This window comes from Cyprinodon variegatus, unplaced genomic scaffold, assembly GCF_000732505.1.
Source record: "Cyprinodon variegatus isolate N-32 unplaced genomic scaffold, C_variegatus-1.0 Scaffold63, whole genome shotgun sequence".
In the NCBI taxonomy this organism is placed as follows: domain Eukaryota; kingdom Metazoa; phylum Chordata; class Actinopteri; order Cyprinodontiformes; family Cyprinodontidae; genus Cyprinodon; species Cyprinodon variegatus.
In genome coordinates, this window is record NW_015150516.1 from 252,112 (window position 1) to 260,754 (window position 8,643).

Here is an 8,643-nt window from a genome sequence, read left to right on the forward strand (position 1 = left end):
ATAAGAAGACTGATTGAAATAAATTCTTTAAATTAGCAGTTTCAGAGGGTATGAAACAAAAGTTTTCAGGCGAGCAGAGCTGATAATTAGGGTGAATAACTGAGCTTTAATTTGCATTCAGGGTGAGGATTCAGGCCTGTATGTAAAGTGCTATAAAACATTAGACAATGAGCTTTCAGCCTGGAGTCACTGCTGCATCCTGTTAGACGCATTCATCCACCGTCTTCCTGTCAGTTTGGACCTCCAGCATCAACATGGGGACATGTTTCAGCCCAACTTCAGCTTCTCTTACTTCCAATCGCCACTATTTCCTTTGTCAACATGATGCGGGGGGTGGGGGGGTGGAATCCGAAGGCAAAACCAAGAGGGGCGGGGAATCTCCGACCGCCGCGGATCCGCTGCGACAGAACCGGGACATCAGCGAGCGCGATGGCCGCGGTGGAGTTCAGGGACAAGCGTGGGGAAAACACGGGCAAGGGTTTGAGTGTTGCCACCATGTGATAGCTTCTCCAGGCTGGCCGTGCACTCTGACACCGGCAGCAGAGTCCCAGAGGCCGTCACAGAGAGACATGCATGACGACGGGGGGGCAGCAGGATCCAAGCCAGGGGTCAGCAACATGTCCTAACAGCAAAGTCTAACCCAGATTCACCACAAACAGAACAGGAAGTCCTGTCACGGAGCTCGGCTTTGATGCTGTGTCTGTTCAGCAAAGTCAAAAGGCTGAAAAGACTGAAGGTAGCGAACTTTGGGGCTTTTTCCAAAGTGCCTCGGTGCTTCCAGTGCGGCGGCTCAAATCCAAAGAGGTCGTTCTGATCAAAACTGCTCCTAAACTTTATTTACTGTTATATGCAGGGGCGGATTTAGGAAATGTTGGGCCCTAGGCAAAGACAGACAGGGGGCCCTTTGAATTGAGAAGACAACACATAAAACAGACCAATTCTACAGATAGAGAAATGTTAATAGAATAGACATCCATTATCTGTTCTAGGTTGTGTCCCTCTCTTCTTGTCCCTTTTCTTCTTGTTTTCCTCTCTATGTTTTGTACTCAGCTGACTTTTCATGCTGTCTCTAAAGGAATGAATGATCCAAGCACTAAGCTCACTTAGCTGATTGCTCCTTCCTGTGTTTCCAAAAAAGTAAATAACCCAGTCCTTCTTTTCACTGTAGACAAGCCATGATCTGCTTCTCTGTTCTCCATTTTTCATTTGGATGAAATAATAGCTGCATGAATCATGACAGCAGACAAGATAGAGGAGAGCAGGAGGCGGGGTTACCATCTACTCGCTCTGGAGAGCAGAGTTCGCTGCTTTTAGATGTTGTCTCCAAAGTCTCCAGTAGCAGAAAAAAGTCTCTAGATTTGGCGCTAGGAGCTTTTTGAAAATCAAAGAGCTAGAGGGGTCTGAAAAGTGGCTAAATATAGCGACTAAAGCGCTAAGTTAGCAACACTGCTCTTTGCATGGTTTGTTTTCAAATGGTTTGCTGCTGTCTGGACCTTTCTGAACATGTGCAGCAAATGGACTGATCCAATATGGTGGACACTGAAGGGGGGGCTGAGACATACTTAATATTATAAGCGTTCTGATGGCATTTTATTGAAAGGATTTTTATCAAAAACATAATTAATGTGCACAAATAAGGAATAGTTGTATTAACCATACATTTAAACAAGGTTTTAAGGGGCCCCCAGGAGCTTGGGGCCCTAGGCAGCTGCCTAGTATTGCCTAATGGTAAATATGATGAGAGCAGATCCATCAGATGATCCATATTTATGCTCCAAGTCAGAGACGTCCTGCTTCAACTGTTTCCAGAAAAAAAGGATTTTAGCTGCAGAGATAAAATGTTTGTTCAGGGTTCGGTTTGATTCTTCATCTCTAAATATCCGTAAACTTCGAGGTTTTTAGATTAAATTGTTGCAGGTTTGGGGAACTGATTGATTTTTTAAAATCTTATCAGCATTTATAGTACTTGCTGGGTGTTTTCTGACTGGTTTAATTTTTTTATTGTTTGTTCTATCTTTTAAATTGAATGTTTTTATTTTTTGGCATATTAAATCAGTCACCATAGAAGGCAGGGATGACAAATTAAAATATACAGAGGGCCAAAAAAAATAATTTGCTACAAGCCGAGGGCCGGACTGGTTAAATGTTTATTAAAACATATTGAAATGAAGAAAGCCTGTTGAACCAAGGCCTAACACATTGTTTATTTAAAACTAAATATTAATATCAATATTATTAATAAACTTTTATTGTATTTATAAACTTATTATGATAAATACATAAATGAAAGTGCGTGCATTATAAAATATGTTTGGATTGTTTTGGTTTTTGATTTTCCCCCTTTATCAGTGAGATTAATAAAGCTCGTCTAATCTAATCTAATCTAATCTAATCTAACAATCCAAGCTGGGCTGAAGCTGGATGTCTAAGGAGCCTGTAAGTAGCGCTGCGTCTCGATCATCTCCTCCCTCCCTCCATCCAGGCTCCTTTAACTTTGGCTTCAATCAGCCTCTGCTGACACCTGCGTGCATCAGTTACGGAGCGCAGTTAGTGCCCTCCGCCTCCTTAGAAAACCAACTTCAGCCCAGCTTGGATTGTTAAAGAGGCAAAAGCAAAAACCAAAATAAAATTAAAAGAAAAACACAATCATGTTTTCCCCAGGGAATGTACTGTTCATGCGTGCAACACAACCACACCAACACTACATTCCCCACAATGCAACGGCAGCCCACAAAGTCACAGCAGCGCGCACAAGCAGCCGTGGCCTGTGGGCCGATTCTAATGGATTAATTAAATATCATCCAGAAGGCCGTGGATAAACAATCCTTGACTTTGACGCATGTGATAGAAGCAAAGATCAGCTTTTCAGTCTGTAGAGAATATTTCTCTTCCTTAGTTGTGTCCTTTGTGGTTTTGCTCTTTGTCAGTTGGGTAACTTTTTTTTTTTTTTGCAAACTGCCTTTTTGTGGAGGATTTATGTTCATGTCATATGTTGTAATTTTGTGTTGGCTGTTACTTTTTTGCTGTATTTTAAGCATTTTGATGTCAGGGTTAGAAATGTGTTTTTGGCAAATTGTATGAAATAAATTCCTTTTCGTTCATTCATTTTATCACCATATTATGTCACTTCTTAGTTAATTTGAAATCCTATCTGTCTTTTCTATTTACTTTGTAGTTCCTCTGTTTTATTTCTGTATTTTTAGACCCATAGGTCACGATGTAAGTTCTGTACCTCTTTTTGAAGTTTGTGTTATATTTTTTTTCGTTTCTTTTTTTTTTTTTTTTTTTTTAGAGCCACTGAGTGTTTTTATAACCAGTTTAATTCGTACTGTTATTTATGAGCTCATTCTTTTCTGCGTGAGCATTTTTTTGGTAATTTTCTCTTAATTGACTTTGTGTTTGGTTTTATTGCCAATTTGTGAAATTTTTTAGCTTCATCGTGTTTCATCATCACTGAGTCGTTATGTAGCCATCATGCCTTAGTTGCCATTTTGAGTTGTTGTCAGTTAAGTCATTTGCAGCATTTTGTCTTTTTTTTCTTAGACATTTTAATTGTTTAATCAGTTTTGCAGCCGTGTTGCATTATTTTATCATCATATTGTGGATTTATGCATATTTCCTCTTTGTGAAGAATTTGCAGCTCTTTTTTTTCATTAAAAATGTCCATGAATACATGAACCGATCTGATAAATCTGGTTTAATTTATTCCAATTCCGATGATTATAATTTTCCTGTTTATTTCAATGACCACTCAGTCTCCGATTTCCTTTATTCTTTTCAAATTAAAAGTACGTTGAAGAGTTTTGGAAGCAGTAGAGCTGCAGCGCCTGCTGACCTCTGCTTCAGCGAACGTCGAGGGAAACAACATCCCGGACACACAAGCAGACATGAAATTGGCCCGTAGCGCCAAGAACAAGATCTCGTCTCCTCTCAAAGACTCGCTGCCAGTTTGAAGTCCGACTCTGAGGCGAGTCTGAGATCTTATCGGGTTTGAAGTGGAGAACACCCACTTTTCCGTTCACCTCCGAGCTTCTTTCCCCCCCCTCAAAGAAAAACAAAACAACAACATGGTCCTGCGGATCAGGAGCCGAGGAAGAGAATCTCTGGGAGGCAGAGCTGGTCTCTTTTAGCAGACAGAGAGGATCAGAGGAGCATCAGTGACCACATTAAGGAGGATGCTGCTCCAAATCTCCCTCAGACCTGATCATGCTCTGTCTCTTCGCCTTCAAGCCTTTTTTATATCAGTGAAAACATGTCAGCACCCATAAAAAATGAAAGCTGGGGAAAAGGGAGAATCTGAGGCGCTCGAAGCAAATGGTTAGTTGGAGATAAATATGGAGGACAGTGACCTGATGGTATCATTTTTAACTCCGGCTTTTAATTAAAGCAATTAGGCTTTCAAGATTAAACACAGCCATTTCTAATTCTTTCTTTTTTATTATTTTTTTTATAAAGAAAAGAAATTAGCTTTGGTGCATTTATAAACTGACATTATTGCAGATTTATACAACTAAACCATTTCAGAAGTAATTTTACTCTACATTAAACTCATGACAAACAATTACTGAAAGGTCAAATTTGATCTGATGTTGATCTTTTACACTTTTTAATTCATTAGGAAGAGAGAAATTATACATAAAACATATAAATTTTCCTATTTCAGTTTTGTTATATTTTTGTTTGAATATGTCTCAATGTTTTGAGATGTTTCTGTACTTTTTTCGTGATTCACAGAAATTATTTGCTTTGTTTTTGATTCTAACATTTCTAATGATAAGATGATTAGATTTCCTTTTGTTAGCACATATTTTCTCATGTCCTTTGGTCTTTTTTGTTTAATTATAAAATCCTTTATTTCTCCCTGATACATTATGTTTTTTTTTTTCCTTTGGCTTATATTATTCATTTTTCTGTACAGCACTTGGATTTTCTGGGTTTAACTTGAACTCCCAGTTTGGTGGTTATTGAAGGTTATTGTTTCTTTTCAACAGTTAAAGCTTTTAGGAGATGTTTTTCTACAATGTGTTCCAAATTAGGTTATTACATTTTTTTGTTTTTAGGTTTCTTAAAACATATATTTTATGTGGCAATTGATAGATTGTGATTTACAGAGAAGAGTGAAGGCCATTAAAAAAACAAAGAGCCACTCAGAACATAAAAGGCTATTGGTTTCTGACTTTAATCTCTGAATTCTGAGTTTAATCTATGAATTCTGACTATAGTCTCTGAATTCTGAGTTTAATCTATGAATTCTTAGAGTTATCTAAGAATTCTGAAGTTAATCTCAGAATTCTGACATTAATCTGAGAACTTGGAAATTAATCTCAGGATTCTGATGTTAATCCACTAAAACTCACTTTAATCTTAGTATTCTCATAAAATTATGACTACCTGTAATTTCCTACTTTTTTTGGATTGATAATCCTGGGCTTCGGTGATACAGCCGTAAAGATTTTGACCTTGATTCTTAAGTCAATGTCAGAATTCCCAGAATAAAGTTCAGAAACTAAAATGGAGTCAGAGTTCTGAGATTTAAGTCCGAATTCTAAGAAGAGGGTCACAATTATCATATTAAAGTCATAATTCTTAGATAAAAGCCAGAATTCTGAGAAATCATCAACAATATCTGAGAATTGTTAAATTTCTGAGATTGAAGTTTAAATTCTGAGAATAAAGTCAGAATTTAAGAAAAAAGTCAGAGTTCTAATTAAAGTCAAAATTAGTCTTCCCCTGTTAACAAATCCTCCATCAAATAATACTAAACTAATCAGTATTAGCTTAGTATTAAACTATTAAACTACCAATCCATTGAGGAATTATGTGATTAATGAACAAAATAAACAAACTATCTGTTCAACCAACCAATAAACTAAGCTATCCCAAGAACCATAAAACAAATTCTGTTTTAAACAACCAACCGACCGACGAACCCAGAACTAACCATCCAGCTCAGAACCAATCAACCGACCAACCAACCCAGAACCGACTAACCAACCAACCAACTAACCAACCAACCCAGAACTAACCATCCAGCTCAGAACCAATCAACCGACCAACCAACCCAGAACCGACTAACCAACCAACCAACTAACCAACCAACCCAGAACTAACCATCCAGCTCAGAACCAATCAACCGACCAACCAACCCAGAACCGACTAACCAACCAACCAACTAACCAACCAACCCAGAACCAAATGACTAACAATATTTGGATTAATAAATGTTAGTAGCTATTGCAATTGTTGCCCTGTTATCAAATCCTCCATCCAATAATACTAAACTAATTAGTAATAGTTAAGTATTAAATTATTAAACTACCGATCCATTGATGAATTATGTGATTAACAAAATAAATTAACTCTGTTCAACCAATCAATAAACTAAGCTGTCCCAAGAACCATTAACAAAACTTCTGTTTTAAACAAACAACTGACCGACCGACCGTCAACCAACCAACCGACCAACACAGAACCAATCAACTAACCCAGAAACAAACAAATACCTACCAACAACCCAGAACCAACCAAACAACCAACCTAGAACCAACTCACCAACAGACCAACCCAAAACCAACCAACCAACTAACCCAGAACCAAACAAATACCTACCAACAACCCAGACCAACCAACCGCCAGAAGGCAAGCCAACTCACCAACAGAAAAACGCACCAACCAACCCAGAACCAACCAACCAAAACACACCTTCGCCTCTATTCCTACTGAAGGGATTATCAACATTTACAATATTTTATATCAATGTTTTTCTTTGGAACTTTTTATTTATTGAGTTTAAAAGATTTCAGATTGTCTTATGTTTTGTTTTAAAGCCAATTTTTTCTTAAATATACCACAAAGAACCGAGCTTTAATGCAAAATGAGATAACATTTCCATAACCATCCACATGCTTTTCCAATTATTTCCAAACAATGCATCCTTATCCTGTTTTCATACCGTCCCTCTTTGCGTGCATTTGCATTCATGATGCAGCTTACTTGTTTTACAGATGCATAAAGACACATGACAACCAATAAAAGGCATAGATTCAAAGCTGGACATTGTTTTATTCATGTAGCCGGAAAACACAGACAGGAGCCTGCTGGAAGCTCTCTGGAAATGCAGTGGGAAGTCAAGCGAGCAGAGATAAGGGTTGTATAGAGCAGCAGGGGGAGAAATAGTGGAACAGGAACTGCTGGATGCACGGCTAGAGACAAATATTTCATCAGCAAAGTTGCCACATCCAAACTCCTATGAACACACCCCGCCCTCAGTTTGTGTTTGCCTCGCCTTGACACTGGTAAATATGTGTTTTCCTCTGCTGCGATTGGAGATTGACTGCATAAAACGAGCCATTGTGGCGTCTAAAAAGCAAATCTGTTGCTGAGCTTATTGACAATGCGGGCTGAGACGGGAGGATAAATAAAGAGACACAGGGAGGAAATGAAGGCGGCTGCCCAATCATGACGCTTGCTTAAGACCTCTGAGTGCTACTTTACTGTTGCAATATTTTGACTGAAATCTTAATGCAATGAGGATTAAAGGGATTACAACATAATCTTGAGTAATCCAAAACGCCACGGACGGAGGAGCACTTGTAATAACGGCGTAAAAACCCGTCCGGAGGTCTGACAACATTGTCAGTCACAGCGAGGATTAAATATTTGCGGGAAAAAACTTTCGACTAATGCCCGCAAACCGTCGCTGGTGGAGAAAAGCATGGGGGCCGGCAGGCAATTTGGTAATTTAAGAGACATATAGCACCTCGGTAAGTGCTGGCCAGCCTGCTGCCAGGACAAAGCCCGGCGAAGATGAAGGGGGAGACGAGCTTTTTAAGCAGATTTACTCCTCCAATTTTTGTTTTTGATCAATGCTGCGGCAGGTTCATTACGCATGGAAAGCAGAGGGGGAGGATTGAGGAATGAAAATGTTCCCACAACCACCAATCAATTCTTATTAGGTTTCCTGAAATGTCATCAACGTGTCCATTAGCTTTTCCATTCATTTATATTTTCTCCTCAGGAGAAGCTTGTATATTTTAAGGATTATGTAAAGCATCAGCAGAAATTATCTTTTGAGCTAAATAAACCACATTCATCGACTTGAACCTGCCTTTAATTACAAGCCTTCACTCAATAACGGCCGTTTGCGAGACACATTAGTGGGATTTGATGCCGACCTTGCCTGGATGCGCCCCGAAATCCCCCACTGCTTGATTGAAGTCGTATTGATGCTGAACTCCTCTCAAACAAACCAAACCCTTAATTTTAGTGAATAAAAACAAATTGAGTGGGAGAGAAGCTTTTAGGAAGGAGAGGCGGCATTAAGAAAGCAGGAATTTGTGTCAGGGAGGAGGAAGCAGAAACGCCAACATGGTGACAGCACAAGGAGAGCGGACACAGTGCTGGCGGTGAAACCATGGATGATGTTCGAGATTTCAGGTTGAGGATTATGGGAAATACAGATGCAAGCATCGTTTAGGATGATAAATGAAATGCACTGGAATTATTTGTACAATTCCTGTCTAACTTTATGTTGTGAGCATTTTAACTGATTTAGGGCTTATTTATTGATGAAACCTGTTTTTATGTAGTCGTTATGTTTGGGTCTTTATTAATATTTTTGTGGTGAATTTCTATCTCTCCAAC